Source organism: Procambarus clarkii, chromosome 20 (assembly GCF_040958095.1).
Source record: "Procambarus clarkii isolate CNS0578487 chromosome 20, FALCON_Pclarkii_2.0, whole genome shotgun sequence".
Classification (NCBI taxonomy): Eukaryota; Metazoa; Arthropoda; class Malacostraca; order Decapoda; family Cambaridae; genus Procambarus; species Procambarus clarkii.
In genome coordinates, this window is record NC_091169.1 from 36,904,270 (window position 1) to 36,923,472 (window position 19,203).

At 51.3% G+C, this 19,203-nt stretch overlaps 1 long non-coding RNA gene across 1 annotated transcript in view; it reads left to right on the forward strand.

Moving 5' to 3' along the window:
• Nucleotides 1–14,116, forward strand: part of LOC138366660 (uncharacterized) — a 46,396-nt gene extending 32,280 nt beyond the window's left edge. The window contains exon 3 of the long non-coding RNA XR_011229213.1: nt 14,001–14,116. This is a non-coding gene — a long non-coding RNA (uncharacterized lncRNA). The remainder of the gene's footprint in view (nt 1–14,000) is intronic.
• The last annotated feature ends 5,087 nt before the right edge of the window (nt 14,117–19,203 follow it).

Sequence of the window (19,203 nt, forward strand, 5' to 3'; positions counted from 1 at the left end):
AGGAATGGAACCCGGTTCGTCGACTATGTATCCGGAACGCTGCCCGCTCGGTCCTGTGTTTCTATACTTCTATAGAAGTTTCTATGTACTCGCCTAATTGTGCTTGCGGGGGTTGAGCTCTGACTCTTTGGTCCCGCCTCTCAACCGTCAATCAACTGGTGTACAGATTCCTGAGCCTACTGGGCTCTATCATATCTACATTTGAAACTGTGTATGGAGTCAGCCTCCACCACATCACTTCCTAGTGCATTCCATTTACTAACTACTCTGACACTGAAAAAGTTCTTTCTAATGTCTCTGTGGCTCATTTGGGTACTCGGCTTCCACCTGTGTCCCCTTGTGCGTGTGCCACCCGTGTTAAATAATCCATCCTTGTCCACCCTGTCAATTCCCCTGAGAATTTTGTATGTGGTGATCATGTCTCTCCTAGCTCTTCTGTCTTCCAGCGTCGTGAGGTGCGTGCTCGACGTGGTTTATGTGCTCATCTAGATGTACGCACTTAGATATACTCAGCTAGATGTGCTTGCAGGGTCGAGTTAGGCTCCTAGCCCCGCCTTCTAAAGGTTTATAGATTAATGCAGTGACTCCTTGCACACTCTTTTTATCATATTTCCATTTAGAATGTTGAGTCGAATTTGCATCATCGGCTTTTGCAACTAACCTTTTCCTTTTACTGACAGCTCTAACACTGAAGAAGTTCTCCTGATGTCTCTATGACTCATTTGCGTCTCCAGCTTTCATTTATTACCCCTCATTCTGCTGTTCCTAGTTTTGTACAACGCTGCTTTGTCTGCTTTGACAATTTCCTCAGAATCTCATATATATTGTTATCATGTCCACCCTCTCTCTCCTTTCCTCCAGTGTGGTAAGGTCCAGTTCCTTCAGTGTTTTCTCACAGCTCAATGCTTTCAGCTCCGGAACGAGTCTCATTGTATATCATTGGACCTTTTCTAATTTTTTTCTGGCCTTTTTTTTAGATAAGGGTTCCATGCTGGGGATGCATATTCAAGAGTGGGTCTCAACTTCGCTGTATATAGGGCCCGGAAAGCTCCAGTGTGTGTGTGTGTGTGTGTGTATGTGTGTGTGTGTGTGTGTGTGTGTGTGTGTGTGTGTGTGTTAGACGAATGATGTTTCTGTGGTGTTGACGGATGAGAAGTGGTCGTCTTCGAGGCAGGAAAAAGTTTGTGCATTAACGACGACAACATTTCTTAATCGACGAATGTTGTCGTCGCTGAATCCACGCCCTCCTTGCTTCCCCACGCCCCCCCACCTCCCACGCCCCCCCCACCTCCCACGCCCCCCCCCACCTCCCACGCCTCCCCCCCACCTCCCACGCCTCCCCCCCTCCTCCCACGCCCCCACCTCCCACGCCCCCACCTCCCACGCCCCCTACCCTATCTCCCAGGCCTGGTGGTCCCAGGCAGGGCGACGAGGACTCGCGTGACGATCAACACTGGCGGTGTAAAACACTATGATACTCGGAGAGTAATGGGATATCCTGTGGAAGTGGTGCATGATACGTGAACAGGGGGTGTTGTGGTTGTGTGTGTGTGTGTGTGTCTGGTATGAGCACAGTACGCGGTGCAGGGGTGCTGCAGAGGGGGCCCCAGGGGACTGTAGCAGCACGGAGGGCCATTCTGGGACTGAAGCATAAATATATTCAATTTCTCAAGACGGTTTTCACAAATTATTTCCACAAAATATACCTATCCTTGTTGCACTCTGGGGGTACGCCGACCAACCTCCAGCACAGTGGCCAGATTAACTTGAAGGATTACCTTAGAGGATTACCTTGGAGGATTATCTTGTCAGCAGCCATTATAAAGAGGATTAAATCCTCTACGCACAACCATTTATTGTTGGCAATAGGTATTAATGTTTAATATTAAATGTATTTGTACATTGAACTTGGTGCACGCCTGTGTAAGTGGTGTGTAAGATTGCTGATCCAGTAAATATGTTCACTAAATTAAGCTGTTTGCAAAACAAGTTTTGGCACTTGTTTGGTGGTGCCAGTGTCATACTGGGGCAGAGGATGGTGGCTGTGTGTGGACACGTTATGGTGAGACGGTGCCACCACACACCTGCAACACCAGTGATTGCAAGTCATTATTTTAATTGCAAGTATAGTACCTGCGGCAGGGGTCCCTGCGGTCCACCCCAGGGGTCAGTCGCAGGGGTCAGCCGCAGCTCTGGGGTCCGCTCCAGCAGGCATCTCCAGGGGTGTCTGGATCGTGGGTATTTATGTCCGTTAGAAGACTAGTCAACCAGCTCTCATTATATTAAGTATAAATACTGGATTAGAAGCATTCGATGGATGTTGGTAGTATAGCATGTATATGTTGGAACGTATAGCAAATTCGACTTGCATAGCAGAATCGCAGCTTCCATCAAGGCGACACCTTTTGTTCTCTTTTTGCCCATTTCGTCTTAAGACAACACAAGAAAAAGGAAACTGCAGAGGTCCTATTGACCCATACGAGGCAGCTTCTATCTCTCTCCACCCAAACCCATTTATATGTCTAACCTACGCTTGAAACACGTATATACGGGATCTGTATATTCATTATGTTCTGTATTGTGTATGTTAAAACTGTCCGGGATATGTGGTTTGGGTGAGCCAAGTCACACATTCTGGACAATTGTGACTTCCGTTAAATCAGTCGGCTGATTGAGACCGGTTAGGCTCAGAAGCCAGCCTCCATTGACAGAAAGCCCCCTCCCCCCCCACTGCTGGCAAACAGTCCCCACTGCCAGAATACAACCCCCACCGTCAAAAGACAGCCCCCTCGCTGCCAGGAGACAGCCCCCTCGCTGCCAGGAGACAGCCCCCTCGCTGCCAGGAGACAGCCCCCTCGCTGCCAGGAGACAGCCCCCTCGCTGCCAGGAGACAGCCCCCTCGCTGCCAGGAGACAGCCCCCTCGCTGCCAGGAGACAGCCCCCTCGCTGCCAGGAGACAGCCCCCTCGCTGCCAGGAGACAGCCCCCTCGCTGCCAGGAGACAGCCCCCTCGCTGCCAGGAGACAGCCCCCTCGCTGCCAGGAGACAGCCCCCTCGCTGCCAGGAGACAGCCCCCTCGCTGCCAGGAGACAGCCCCCTCGCTGCCAGGAGACAGCCCCCTCGCTGCCAGGAGACAGCCCCCTCGCTGCCAGGAGACAGCCCCCTCGCTGCCAGGAGACAGCCCCCTCGCTGCCAGGAGACAGCCCCCTCGCTGCCAGGAGACAGCCCCCTCGCTGCCAGGAGACAGCCCCCTCGCTGCCAGGAGACAGCCCCCTCGCTGCCAGGAGACAGCCCCCTCGCTGCCAGGAGACAGCCCCCTCGCTGCCAGGAGACAGCCCCCTCGCTGCCAGGAGACAGCCCCCTCGCTGCCAGGAGACAGCCCCCTCGCTGCCAGGAGACAGCCCCCTCGCTGCCAGGAGACAGCCCCCTCGCTGCCAGGAGACAGCCCCCTCGCTGCCAGGAGACAGCCCCCTCGCTGCCAGGAGACAGCCCCCTCGCTGCCAGGAGACAGCCCCCTCGCTGCCAGGAGACAGCCCCCTCGCTGCCAGGAGACAGCCCCCTCGCTGCCAGGAGACAGCCCCCTCGCTGCCAGGAGACAGCCCCCCTCGCTGCCAGGAGACAGCCCCCTCGCTGCCAGGAGACAGCCCCCCTCGCTGCCAGGAGACAGCCCCCTCGCTGCCAGGAGACAGCCCCCTCGCTGCCAGGAGACAGCCCCATCTCACATTCCTGCTACCACAGCAAACCGCACATCTTCCTTCTAATCAAGCTACTAGCGGCTCGCACTCCAAGAATTTATTAAAGCCGTTTGTAAAATCCGCAAACTCGGTTAAAAATCGCAATAATGTGCGGTAGTCCCCAGGCGCCATGTTTCTTGTAATGCGCTCTGTACTGATTGGTGGCGGGGGGGGGGGGGGGAGAGAGAGACTGAGAGAGAGAGAGACTGAGAGAGAGAGAGACTGAGAGAGAGAGAGACTGAGAGAGAGAGAGAGAGAGACTGAGACTCTGAGAGAGAGAGAGAGACTGAGACTATTGGAATGCACAATTACTGTCACTGGTACTACCGTTGATACTATTCAGGTAGATGAAAACAAAATAATGGAAGATCCGAAAGAGAGAAAATGCTTTTTTAAATCATCAGTTCACAGTACCGGCAGTGTATTGAAGACGTTCTTGGATGATTATTTGGTAATGTATTTAGTGCCTCTCTTAATCTTATTATCACCACAACGACCACTACTGGCTCTACTATTTTTCGAAATTACTGTGTTTGGCAGTTTAACACAACTACTTCAATTGCCATGTTGAATTGCTACTGACACTGCTGCCATCTTGTATGGCTACCAAAATTATCACCACCATTCTGCAAGGTTACCACCACCACTACCACCACCATTCTTCATGGCTACCACCACCACCTAGCATGGCTACCAGCACTACCACCACCACCACCACCAGCACTACCACCACCACCACCACCTCAATTTGTCGTGGCTCACCAGACATAATTGACGACATAAAAATGAACTTGAAACGCTAATTACTAAGAGCAGACAATCCCAGCCTCCTGACACCTCCACGGTCAAATTATCTCGGCTTCACTAACACCAATGTTCTCGGTAAACGCAAGATAAGGTTTCAGGTTTGGTTGGTGTATTAGATATAATTAAAATTAATATTTTCTCAGTGTTTTACAAAGCCGCTTTAAATTGTATGTGTTGTATTTATACATTTTCAGTCGGGGTATTGATTCCTTTGATTCACAGTAAGTGAAAGAGGCGTTTTCTACATCTGTGAATTGTGTATTTTTCTGAGATTTGTGCAGATATGTAGTTAATTGTATCTTGGGGCACTGTTCTTATTTGTGGTGTTCGGGTTTATTCAATAACGTGTAAGTTTAATTTAGGACCTGACGGCGTCACTGTGCTTCCTAGACGTTCTGACGGCGTCACTGTGCTTCCTAGACGCCCTGACGGCGTCACTGTGCTTCCTAGACGTTCTGACGGCGTCACTGTGCTTCCTAGACGCCCTGACGGCGTCACTGTGCTTCCTAGACGCCCTGACGGCGTCACTGTGCTTCCTAGACGCCCTGACGGCGTCACTGTGCTTCCTAGACGCCCTGACGGCGTCACTGTGCTTCCTAGACGCCCTGACGGCGTCACTGTGCTTCCTAGACGCACTGACGGCGTCACTGTGCTTCCTAGACGCACTGACGGCGTCACTGTGCTTCCTAGACGCCCTGACGGCGTCACTGTGCTTCCTAGACGCCCTGACGGCGTCACTGTGCTTCCTAGACGCCCTGACGGCGTCACTGTGCTTCCTAGACGCCCTGACGGCGTCACTGTGCTTCCTAGACGCCCTGACGGCGTCACTGTGCTTCCTAGACGCCCTGACGGCGTCACTGTGCTTCTTAGACGCCCTGACGGCGTCACTGTGCTTCCTAGACGCCCTGACGGCGTCACTGTGCTTCCTAGACGCCCTGACGGCGTCACTGTGCTTCCTAGACGCCCTGACGGCGTCACTGTGCTTCCTAGACGCCCTGACGGCGTCACTGTGCTTCCTAGACGCCCTGACGGCGTCACTGTGCTTCCTAGACGCCCTGACGGCGTCACTGTGCTTCCTAGACGCCCTGACGGCGTCACTGTGCTTCCTAGACGCCCTGACGGCGTCACTGTGCTTCCTAGACGCCCTGACGGCGTCACTGTGCTTCCTAGACGCCCTGACGGCGTCACTGTGCTTCCTAGACGTCCCGACGGCGTCACTGTGCTTCCTAGACGTCCCGACGGCGTCACTGTGCTTCCTAGACGTCCCGACGGCGTCACTGTGCTTCCTAGACGTCCCGACGGCGTCACTGTGCTTCCTAGACGTCCCGACGGCGTCACTGTGCTTCCTAGACGTCCCGACGGCGTCACTGTGCTTCCTAGACGTCCCGACGGCGTCACTGTGCTTCCTAGACGTCCCGACGGCGTCACTGTGCTTCCTAGACTCCCCGACGGCGTCACTGTGCTTCCTAGACGTCCCGACGGCGTCACTGTGCTTCCTAGACGTCCCGACGGCGTCACTGTGCTTCCTAGACGTCCCGACGGCGTCACTGTGCTTCCTAGACGTCCCGACGGCGTCACTGTGCTTCCTAGACGTCCCGACGGCGTCACTGTGCTTCCTAGACGTCCCGACGGCGTCACTGTGCTTCCTAGACGTCCCGACGGCGTCACTGTGCTTCCTAGACTCCCCGACGGCGTCACTGTACTTCCTAGACGCCCCGACGGCGTCACTGTACTTCCTAGAGTCTCAGAGTCTCAACCGGTATACAGAGTCACCATCCTAATATTTATTACCTACAGAGCGCTATATTTTGTATACCTTTTGTCGCTAAAAATAGCAATTAAAAAATGATCAGGTGGATTGCTCCTGCGTGTCCAGCGCAAATATGACCTTCCGCTTTGTGTCCCGAGGCTGTGTTGAGAGTCATTGTGTATTCATAACCTAATATTAGCATATTCCCAAAATAAACCCCTTTTGCTGCCATGTCACATAGTGGCGTTATTTACATGTAGGTGTGTTCAGCTTTTAAAATATAATGTAATACGATAAATGCTTGTCTGAAGGTACAATCAGGCTTACAAGGTCGAAGTTAAATTCCAGGGAGCGGTACATGGTTAAAGGATTTAAATGTGGCGGGCATTTAGAGTCATTTCCTGCCACGATGGGGTAGGATAATGCCATGTATGGTCATACAGTTATGTACTTGTATGCTTCATGAATCTGGTTATCCTGTAAAATATCGCGAGGTGTAGCTATCGTGCTGAGGCCTCGTCGTCCTATAATACCTGGAATTTGGTGTACCTCTGTGTTAGAAACAAACATATATACCTTGCGAGGGGCCCCGAGTGCAGTTCCCTAGCAGACAGATACGGTTGGGCACGCATGGTGATGCGTCTGTTTACGTAGCAGTACAATTGGTACCCCGAGGATTAAGGCAGGTGGGTGCAGGTTGCTCCCCCTGTGGAAGGTCAGTAGTGGGTGAGGTGACCTTGGGCGATCTTGACAACCTTGCGTACAAATTGGTTGTTTCTGACAACGGGAATTATTCAGTTGTATGTCTCTGAGGGAGGGTAGGACGAGCACGCACGCACGCACGCACGCACGCACGCACGCACGCACGCACGCTCGCTCGCTCGCTCGCTCGCTTTAGGTGGGTGGACTGGTTGGGGGTCCAATAGCCTGGTTGATCAGTCCAGCAACCAGGAGGCCTGGTCGACGACCGGGCCGTTGGGACGCTAAGCCCCGGAAGCACCTCAAGGTAACCTCAGGGTAAGGACGGGGGGGGGGGGGGGGGGCTGGCTGGCTGAGTGGATAGCGCTCTAGACTCGTGGACCTAGGGACCGGGGTTCGATTCCGGCAGCCGGCGGAAAAACAAATGGGCAGTTTCCGTCACCCTGATGCCCCTGTTACCTAGCAGTAAATAGGTACCTGGGAGTTACAGCCGCTTCCTGTGTGTGTGTGTGTGTGTGTGTGTGTGTGTGTGTGTGTGTGTGTGTGTGTGTGTGTGTGTGTGTGTGTGTGTGTGTGTGTGTGTGTGTGGAAAAAAAATTAGTTGTTAGTAACAGTTGGTTGATTGACAGTTGAGAGGCGGGCCGAAAGAGCAGAACTCAACCCCCGCAAGCACAACTAGGTGAATACAACTATGTGAATGAATCGAGGCAGCTCCAATTCATTCCCACCAAAACTAATTCATATATACGTTTATCCTTCTCTTGAAACAATAATTAATAAATTCCGGTCAATATATTTTTTTTTAGAAAGATTTACTAAAATAAGTATTTACAATTTTCAGTTTGGTGTAAATAGGTTTTGCCTTGAGGGATAAATAGGTTGATGAAACGTAAATAGGTTGACGAGACCTCGATGTGCTGATCGTTACCCCTAAATGGGCTGTTCGCTGCTCTTAAACAGGGTTTATAGGCTCTCTTAACAGCGGGTCGGTCCCTACCCCAGGTGTACTACAGGTGTCCCTCAGCGTCGGTCACTACCCCAGGTGTACTACAGGTGTCCCTCAGGGTCGGTCACTACCCCAGGTGTACTACAGGTGTCCCTCAGCGTCGGTCACTACCCCAGGTGTACTACAGGTGTCCCTCAGCGTCGGTCACTACCCCAGGTGTACTACAGGTGTTCCTCAGCGTCGGTCACTACCCCAGGCGTACTACAGGTGTCCCTCAGGGTCGGTCACTACCCCAGGTGTACTACAGGTGTTCCTCAGCGTCGGTCACTACCCCAGGTGTACTACAGGTGTTCCTCAGCGTCGCCAGGAAAGTGTTTGTAGCCTCCAGTAAGGTTTTCTTCATCTAGATGAGCTTCTAACTTATCCCCCTCTCCCTTATCCCCCTCTCCCTTATCCCCCCCTCTTCCTTATCCCCCTCTCCCTTATCCCCCTCTCCCTTATCCCCCTCTCCCTTATCCCCCTCTCCCTTATCCCCCTCTCCCTTATCCCCCTCTCCCTTATCCCCCTCTCCCTTATCCCCCTCTCCCTTCTCCCCCCTCTCCCTTCTCCCCCTCTCCCTTCTCCCCCTCTCCCTTCTCCCCCTCTCCCTTCTCCCCCTCTCCCTTCTCCCCCCTCTCCCTTATCCCCTTCTCCCCCTCTCCCTTCTCCCCCTCTCCCTTCTCCCCCCCTCTCCCTTCTCCCCCCTCTCCCTTCTCCCCCTCTCCCTTCTCCCCCCTCTCCCTTCTCCCCCCTCTCCCTTCTCCCCCCTCTCCCTTCTCCCCCCTCTCCCTTCTCCCCCCTCTCCCTTCTCCCCCCTCTCCCTTCTCCCCCCTCTCCCTTCTCCCCCCTCTCCCTTCTCCCCCCTCTCCCTTCTCCCCCCTCTCCCTTCTCCCCCCTCTCCCTTCTCCCCCCTCTCCCTTCTCCCCCTCTCCCTTCTCCCCCTCTCCCTTCTCCCCCTCTCCCTTCTCCCCCTCTCCCTTCTCCCCCTCTCCCTTCTCCCCCTCTCCCTTCTCCCCCTCTCCCTTCTCCCCCTCTCCCTTCTCCCCCTCTCCCTTCTCCCCCTCTCCCTTCTCCCCCTCTCCCTTCTCCCCCCTCTCCCTTCTCCCCCTCTCCCTTCTCCCCCTCTCCCTTCTCCTCCTCCCCCTTCTCCCCCTCCCCCTTATCCCCCTCTCCCTTATCCCCCTCTCCCTTATCCCCCTCTCCCTTATCCCCCTCTCCCTTATCCCCCTCTCCCTTATCCCCCTCTCCCTTATCCCCCTCTCCCTTATCCCCCTCTCCCTTATCCCCCTCTCCCTTATCCCCCTCTCCCTTCTCCTCCTGTCCCTTCTCCCCCTCTCCCTCCTTCTCCTGCCCCTGCTCCCGGGGCGTTATCGTAGTGTTGGTGCTGACGGCGGATATGATTTAAACGTTCAATATGTCTCCATTCTGGGCTTTGTGAACGGAGTATATTGAACGTGTGTGTGTTCCGCTCTTCTGACACTGTTTCGCCCGAGTCTAAAATATTTTTGGTGTACTTGACGTGAGTGAAACTTGAAGGATGATGATGGGAGTGTTTTATTGGTTGGTAGGATGTCTTGTGGTGGTGGTTAGTGGCTGTTGTTGTGGTGGTTAGTGGCTGTTGTTGTGGTGGTTAGTGGCTGTTGTTGTGGTGGTTAGTGGCTGTTGTTGTGGTGGTTAGTGGCTGTTGTGGTGGTGGTTAGTGGCTGTTGTTGTGGTGGTTAGTGGCTGTTGTTGTGGTGGTTAGTGGCTGTTGTTGTGGTGGTTAGTGGCTGTTGTTGTGGTGGTTAGTGGCTGTTGTGGTGGTGGTTAGTGGCTGTTGTTGTGGTGGTTAGTGGCTGTTGTTGTGGTGGTTAGTGGCTGTTGTTGTGGTGGTTAGTGGCTGTTGTAGTGGTGGTTAGTGGCTGTTGTAGTGGTGGTTAGTGGCTGTTGTAGTGGTGGTTAGTGGCTGTTGTAGTGGTGGTTAGTGGCTGTTGTAGTGGTGGTTAGTGGCTGTTGTAGTGGTGGTTAGTGGCTGTTGTTGTGGTGGTTAGTGGCTGTTGTTGTGGTGGTTAGTGGCTGTTGTTGTGGTGGTTAGTGGCTGTTGTAGTGGTGGTTAGTGGCTGTTGTTGTGGTGGTTAGTGGCTGTTGTTGTGGTGGTTAGTGGCTGTTGTAGTGGTGGTTAGTGGCTGTTGTTGTGGTGGTTAGTGGCTGTTGTTGTGGTGGTTAGTGGCTGTTGTTGTGGTATATAAATATGGACACTGTCTGTCTCCCATGAGCCTTACGGGCTATTCATGCCCGTGCCACCTCTTGGGTGGCTTAATCTTTATCAATCACTCGCCCATGAGCCAATAGCCCTTCTGCAGTTGCCTTATTTCTTATGATCTTCTCAACATGTTTGATATGACAACTGTGTCATGTGCTTCATCTAACAGTCACCTTGATCTAGTTTTGGTTACACCATCGAGAGTGTGTTAAAGATGTTTTGTAAACACACACGCAAGTCAAAACCACACACACACACGCTAAGAACACACACACGCTAAGAACACACACACGCTAAGAACACACACACACTTGCACGCACTCAAGCACTCAGTGAGGGTGGTAGAGGAGGGGGGGAGTGAGGGTGGTGGAGGAGGGGGGAGTGAGGGTGGTGGAGGAGGGGGAGGGGGTGGGTGAGGGTGAAGGTGGTGGAGGGGGAGTGAGGGTGGTGGAGGAGGGGGTGGGTGAGGGTGAGGGTGGTGGAGGGGGAGTGAGGGTGGTGGAGGAGGGGGTGCGTGAGGGAAGCAGCCACACTACTGATCACAAGTAATGTCTCAGGAAGGGGGTCGCTGGCCCCCTTCACCTTGTCTTCCTGGAGAGACATAACAACGATAATGCTCCTTATAACTGCTGATTAATCCCCTATTAGGTTCTCCTTTTATCAGCGTCTCTCGTGTTCCTCTGAGCAGTGTAACAAGGAGAGTATAAGGGCATGACAATGAGGGAAGACGGTAGATGTAGGATCATTGGATTGTTTCCAGCCTAGGTTAGACATATACCCAACGAAACTCATGTATCAGAGCGGCCTCGTATGGCCCATTAAGCCTGCAAGAAAGGCGTTGCAGCAAGGCGGGGATCGAACCAGTGTCCTGGGCAACTCTCCAGTCACGTCTTAACCCGACTTGCAACCATCCAAGTTTAATACGTAACCTGGTAGCACTCTGGTATAAATAATGGAGCTCTCCACCAAACGTTTCCGTCAAATTCGCAATGAAATCACTATAACGTTATTTGTAGCAGGACGGGGGATCAAACTAGCGTCCTGGAACCTACAGGACACTGGTTCGATCCCCGCTCTGCTCCAAATATTTTCTCATAGAAATCAAACAGTATTGTGATGTCCTTGTGCAAAAGAACTTTTCTCTATTTTTCATATCCTTATTTGTGCCTGCAGGATCGACCTTTAGCTCTTGGACCCCGCCTTTCTATATGTATGTGCATATATTTACGCATATCTTTGCCTGGTAAGAATGTCACATATACTCGTTGAAAATCATTGCATTGAAAGCTTCACACATTGATGTGATTTGTTTGTTTTCAAAACTGCGTCTCTGGAGAGTCTTTTAAGATTCAGGCTTGAATAAAATTGCCCACGAGCCTCCTCCCGCGTCCTCACAAATGTATCGAATATCGAAACTGATGAAAAATGCAAAGCCAGAAGTGAGGTAAATATTTAACCTTTGGCTCTACATAAATTGTTATCTCGAGTATACTGGCGAACACTTGTGTGTAGTTTTTCCTTCGTGTTAGTTCAGGGAATATCAAATAGTATAACTGGTTTTGACAATAAAATATTTAAGACATTGATTCATCTTTATTGCATCTCTTGCAGATTAATATGTGTGCATTTTCTGTCTTTGATGTCTTTGATTTGATGTGTTGCCTGTTAGTTGTCAGGCAAGGAGCCTGACAGCTGAGTGGACAGCGCTTCCGGTTCGTAGTCCAGAGGTTCTGGGTTCGATCCCCGGTGGAGGCGGAAACAAACGTGCAGAATGTCTTTCACCTTGATGCCCCTGTTCACCTAGCGGTAAATAGGTACCTGGGAGTTAGACAGCTGCTACGGGCTACTTCCTGGGGATATATAACAAAAAAAGGAGGTCTGGTCAAGGACCGGGCCGCGGGGACGCTAAGCCCCGAAATCATCTCGAGATAATTCCCTCTGCATCATCTGCATCTGATAATACATCTCAAGAATCCACAAGATCTTATCTGAATACCCTTCATTCTCTTCCCGGAGGCTATGGGTCCCTACAATTGCACCATAGATAGCATCTCTATTTATCTTCCTATAGCACCTCTCCCTATTTATAGGGAGCCGGTAGGCTGAGCGGACAGCACGCTGGACTTATGATCCTGTGGTCCTGGGTTCGATCCCAGGCGCCGGTGAGAAACAATGGGCAGAGTTTCTTTCACCCAATGCCCCTGTTACCTAGCAGTAAAATAGGTACCTGGGTGTTAGTCAGTTGTCACGGGCTGCTTCCTGGGGGTGGAGGCCTGGTCGAGGACCGGGCCGCGGGGACACTAAAGCCCCGAAATCATCTCAAGAAGATCTCTCTATATATATATATGTATATATACATCCCTTATTTTTAGAAGTGAGAGTTGGGGTGTGTAATGTTCAAGCCAGGCTGTTGTGACTGGCTGTTTCCATCACATGATGACAACAATCGATTTGTTTTTGTTGTAACAATACGAATGGTTTTTAATTTATTACGCAAACAGGTGATTACGTGCACTCGGACAGCAGACGTGTCCAGTGACTAGTCGATTGATGTGCGTTTGTTTCCTACTACTACGGAAACGGGGGCCAGATTCACGAAGCAGTGACGCAAGCACTTACGAACCTGTTCATGTTTTCTCAATCTTTGGCTGCTTTTTTTCTACAATTATTAAGGAGTTAATGAGCTCCGAAGCACCAGGAGGCTGTTTATAACAATAACAACAGTTGATTGGCAAGTTTTCATGCTTGTAAACTGTTTAAAAAATGTAACCAAAGCCGTCAAAGATTGAGGAAAGATGTACACGTTCGTAAATACTTGCGTAACTACTTCGTGAATCTGGCCCCTGGTGAATGCTCTCATGGAGTTGAGACAAGTCCAGGTTCGACACCCAGTGCTTATTACAGATTGTTACCTTTCTGGAAGACTGGAAAGGCTCTGAATCACTTGTCTGGAAACAAAGGAAAGTTTGTTTCGTCAACTTTCAGAATTAATACTTGGCACCTGGTGTATATCTTATGACTAGGTGAGTATTTGTCTCTTCAGTTCGTGATAATTAACGTTTGCCGATCGTGTATTAATTATACACATTCTTCAAGAAGCAACTATACTTATTGCTGTATAGTTTGTGGACCTGGAGAGTCTTCCCTGGTCACAGTTTGGGTGCATCTCTGTGGAACTTCTTATACGTGATAATCTTGACTGTTTAACAGACGTGAGCAATCGCTGCTACGGTGTCTGCACCAGTCACTACCTTCATCACGGCAGTCGGCCCTCAACCAAATGGTCCCGTGTTCGATTCCCGCGACGGCACTGAAACGTTTGAGCACCTTTCCTTTAATTTAACAACTCTATTTAAAGCAGCGGCATCTAACAGCCTGGTTGAATCAAACCATCAATCAGAAGGCCTGGTCAGAGAGACAGGACCGCGGGGACATTGATTCCCAGAACCAAGAACAGGTAACAATAACTACTTTCACGGGACTTAGCCAGCTGTTGAGGTTGGCATCCTGAAGAGAAACGTCAGTGGTTGCCCTAGGTCTTGGGAGGTCTGGCTGAGCCTAACCACATTTCTCATAGGCTCATTTAAGCCAAATCTAAACTCGAAACATGTCCTCAACATGACTGAAACGTGTCCTCCTATCAATCGGATTTTCACTTCAATAAATAAATGATAAGCCTCCATAAACACATGAGAGGATGGGAGAGTTGATCTACACCGACGATGTTGATAAGGTTCTTCCCGAGTCAAATTCCCCTTCACTCAAGATGGGCTTCTCTTTACAGGTTGTGGCTGGCGGCGTCACACGAGGACTGTCAGGTAAGGTCATCCTTGGTTACTTCCGACCTGACACCTCCACTATACTCGTCTCCAAGGTACAGTACCAGCTTACTGGGGGGTAGTACCAGCTTACTGGGGGGTGGTAGTAGCTTACTGGGGGGTAGTAGCAGCTTACTGGGGGGGTAGTACCAGCTTACTGGGGGGTAGTAGCAGCTTACTGGGGGGTAGTACCAGCTTACTGGGGGTAGTACCAGCTTACTGGGGGGTAGTACCAGCTTACTGGGGGTAGTACCAGCTTACTGGGGGGTAGTACCAGCTTACTGGGGGGTAGTACCAGCTTACTGGGGGTAGTACCAGCTTACTGGGGGGTAGTACCAGCTTACTGGGGGGTAGTAGCAGCTTACTGGGGGGTAGTACCAGCTTACTGGGGGGTAGTACCAGCTTACTGGGGGGTAGTAGCAGCTTACTGGGGGGTAGTACCAGCTTACTGGGGGGTAGTACCAGCTTACTGGGGGGTAGTACCAGCTTACTGGGGGTAGTACCAGCTTACTGGGGGGTAGTAGCAGCTTACTGGGGGGTAGTAGCAGCTTACTGGGGGGTAGTAGCAGCTTACTGGGGGGGTAGTACCAGCTTGCTGGGGGTAGTACCAGCTTACGGGGGTCTTACCAGCTTACTGGGGGGGGGGTAGTACCAGCTTACTGGGGGCAGTACCAGCTTACTGGGGGCAGTACCAGCTTACGGGGGGCAGTACCAGCTTACTGGGGGGTAGTAGCAGCTTACTGGGGGGTAGTAGCAGCTTACTGGGGGGTAGTACCAGCTTACTGGGGGGTAGTAGCAGCTTACTGGGGGGTAGTAGCAGCTTACTGGGGGGGTAGTACCAGCTTGCTGGGGGTAGTACCAGCTTACGGGGGTCTTACCAGCTTACTGGGGGGGGGGGGGGTAGTACCAGCTTACTGGGGGCAGTACCAGCTTACTGGGGGCAGTACCAGCTTACTAGGGGGTAGTACCAGCTTACTGGGGGGTAGTACCAGCTTACTGGGGAGTAGTACCAGCTTACTGGGGGTAGTACCCGCTTACTGGGGGGTAGTACCAGCTTACTGGGGGGGTAGTACCAGCTTACTGGGGGGTAGTACCAGCTTACTGGGGGGGTAGTACCAGCTTACTGGGGAGTAGTACCAGCTTACTGGGGAGTAGTACCAGCTAACTGGGGAGTAGTACCAGCTTACTGGGGAGTAGTACCAGCTTACTGGGGAGTAGTACCAGCTTACTGGGGAGTAGTACCAGCTTACTGGGGAGTAGTACCAGCTTACTGGGGGGTAGTACCAGCTTACTGGGGGTAGTACCAGCTTACTGGGGGGTAGTACCAGCTTACTGGGGGTAGTACCAGCTTACTGGGGGGTAGTACCAGCTTACTGGGGGGTAGTACCAGCTTACTGGGGGGTAGTACCAGCTTACTGGGGGGTAGTACCAGCTTACTGGGGGGTAGTACCAGCTTACTGGGGGGTAGTACCAGCTTACTGGGGAGTAGTACCAGCTTACTGGGGAGTAGTACCAGCTTACTGGGGGGGGGGTTAGTACCCGCTTACTGGGGAGTAGTACCAGCTTACTGGGGGGGGGTTAGTACCCGCTTACTGGGGAGTAGTACCAGCTTACTGGGGAGTAGTACCAGCTTACTGGGGAGTAGTACCAGCTTACTGGGGAGTAGTACCAGCTTACTGGGGAGTAGTACCAGCTTACTGGGGGGGTAGTACCAGCTTACTGGGGGGTAGTACCAGCTTACTGGGGAGTAGTACCCGCTTACTGGGGAGTAGTACCCGCTTACTGGGGAGTAGTACCAGCTTACTGGGGAGTAGTACCAGCTTACTGGAGAGTAGTACCAGCTTACTGGGGAGTAGTACCAGCTTACTGGGGGGGTAGTACCAGCTTACTGGGGGGGTAGTACCAGCTTACTGGGGGGGTAGTACCAGCTTACTGTTGGGGTAGTACCAGCTTACTGTTGGGGTAGTACCAGCTTACTGGGGGGGTAGTACCAGCTTACTGGGGAGTAGTACCAGCTTACTGGGGGGCAGTACCAGCTTACTGGGGGGCAGTACCAGCTTACTGGGGGGCAGTACCAGCTTACTGGGGGGTAGTACCAGCTTACTGGGGGGTAGTACCAGCTTACTGGGGAGTAGTACCAGCTTACTGGGGGGGGTAGTACCAGCTTACTGGGGGGGGGGGGTAGTACCAGCTTACTGGGGGGGTAGTACCAGCTTACTGGGGGGGTAGTACCAGCTTACTGGGGGGTAGTACCAGCTTACTGGGGGGGCAGTACCAGCTTACTGGGGGGGCAGTACCAGCTTACTGGGGGGGCAGTACCAGCTTACTGGGGGGGCAGTACCAGCTTACTGGGGGGCAGTACCAGCTTACTGGGGGGGCAGTACCAGGTTACTGGGGGGGCAGTACCAGGTTACTGGGGGGCAGTACCAGCTTACTGGGGGGGCAGTACCAGCTTACTGGGGGCAGTACCAGCTTACTGGGGGGGCAGTACCAGCTTACCGGGGGGCAGTACCAGCTTACCAGGGGGCAGTACCAGCTTACTGGGGGGCAGTACCAGCTTACTGGGGGGCAGTACCAGCTTACCAGGGGGCAGTACCAGCTTACTGGGGGGCAGTACCAGCTTACTGGGGGCAGTACCAGCTTACAGACTTGAGGTGTTGCGAGTGAGCTACCCTCACCCAGTCCTCCCCTCACTGTTGAAAGGCTCGCCTAGTCCTCCCCTCACTGTTGAAAGGCTCGCCTAGTCCTCCCCTCACTGTTGAAAGCCTTACACAGTCACCCTCCCCGCCCTTTCACTATTCAGACTTATTCACCGCCTTGTCAGTGACACAACAACAATTTTACGCTAGGTTAGCGGACGTGTTATTTTTTAAATGCTCAATCTGTCGCTTGACAATGTTAGCATGTTTTGTTGTGGACTGTGAGCAGTTCATATGTTGCGCACACACACACACACACACACACACACACACACACACACACACACACACACACACACACACACACACACACACACACACACACACACACACACAACATTCTATCACCAATCTCGTGGCTGCTCTCACAAAGCAGGTCTCCAAGCGCCATGCACAGACTGCTTACCTGCCAGACCCACTCAGGGAAGATGACAATAATGGCGGACAAGCACTCGCAAAACACGGCTTGGAAAGCGCCTCATCAAAAGCACACGTCCCTCTTGGCTTGGCTTGGTTAAAAGAACCAAAAAAAAAAAAAAAAAAAACACCCGTCGAAAGAGACTGTCTACCTCGGCAGGAAGTGGAGGAGGTCCTCGAGGGACACCCTGGCACTTCCTGCATGGTGTGTCTTGAGGGCTATTGTGTGGCTGGGCCGCTGCTCGTCCTCGAGAGGATTTTGGAGGGTGATTTGGAGGGCGAGAGAGCACGCGCGGCGGTGACTTGTGAGATGCCTGCCGCAGGGCCGCGGTGTGGGACTCCCAGAGCCGCGGTGTGACCGCTGGCGGGAAGGGAGGGCAGTGAGATGTGGCTCCTGATACCTGGTTGATGGGGTTCTGGGAGTTCTTCTCCCCAAGCCCGGCCCGAGGCCAGGCTTGACTTGTGAGAGTTTGGTCCACTAGGCTGTTGCTTGCAGCGGCCCGCAGGCCCCCACAGCCCGGTTTCTCGCTTGTGTATGACACGGTATACACACGTATGTGGTGTATACACATGTACGTGAATGACAACATGCACATACACGTGTGAGTGTTCAGTTACACCAAATTATTCCACAAAAATTAAAGTCCTCCATTACACAAACACTGACCTATGTTATTTTGAGATGATTTCGGGGCTTAGTGTCCCCGTGGCCCGGTCCTCGACCAGGCCTCCACCCCCAGGAAGCAGCCTGTGACAGCTGACTAACTCCCAGGTACCTATTTACTGCTAGGTAATAGGAGCATCAGGGTGAAAGAAACTCTGCCCATCGTTTCTCGCCGGCGCCAGGGATCGAACCCGGGACCACAGGATCATGCGTCTAGTGTTCTGTCCGCTCAGCCACCGGCTCTGGCTCGAATGTTCGACCCATTCATGCCCTGGTTCCATTGTGTCAAAGTTTAATGTATTTAACTCCTGTTATTAGATTATTACTTTTTACAGAGCCAAATATATCTGTGTTGCTCAGTTTGGGTTCCTTCTTTGACAGTACCTTTTGGTTGGTACCCACGACACGGGTACTTCCCTAGTTGTACTTGCGGGGGGTTGAGCTCTAGCTCCTTGGTCACTTGACACTGTGCCAGTGTCACGTCAGTGTCATTCCCCCACGAGGAATCTTGCAATATATTAAACAGACTCGGAATGGCTTTTGTTGCATATTGTTCTTACTATAATGTCAAACATTAATCAATGATTTCCACAAAAGTTTCTAAAAAATTCTATCATATCATACTTGTAATAAGTATTTATGATGTCAGGACTATTACCACCCTGCTAACCCACCGTCCCGCCGCCTTGTATCACCGTATTACTCTGGAAAAGAGAAAGATAGTTATACAGATAACTTAGAGATAAACTAACCTTAGCACACCTATATATATATAGGCTTATACTTGGCTTATATATATATATATATATATATATATATATATATATATATATATATATATATATATATATATATATATATATATATATATATATATATATGTCGTACCTAGTAGCCAGAACTCACTTTTTGGCCTACAATGCAAGGCCCGATTTGCCTAATAAGCCAAGTTTTCCTGAATGAATATATTTTTTCTAATTTTTTTCTTATGAAATGATAAAGCTACCCATTTCATTATGTATGAGGTCAATTTTTTTTTATTGGAGTTAAAATTAACGTAGATATATGACCGAACCTAACCAACCCTACCTAACCTAACCTAACCTATCTTATAGGTTAGGTTTGGTTTGGTAGCCGAAAAAGTTAGGTTAGGTTAGGTTAGGTAGGTTAGGTAGTCGAAAAACAATTAATTCATGAAAACTTGGCTTATTAGGCAAAACGGGCCTTGAATAGTAGGCTGAGAAGTGCGTTCTGGCTACTAGGTACGACATATATATATATATATATATATATATATATATATATATATATATATATATATATATATATATATATATATATATATGTCGTACCTAGTAGCCAGAACTCACTTCTCAGCCTATTATGCAA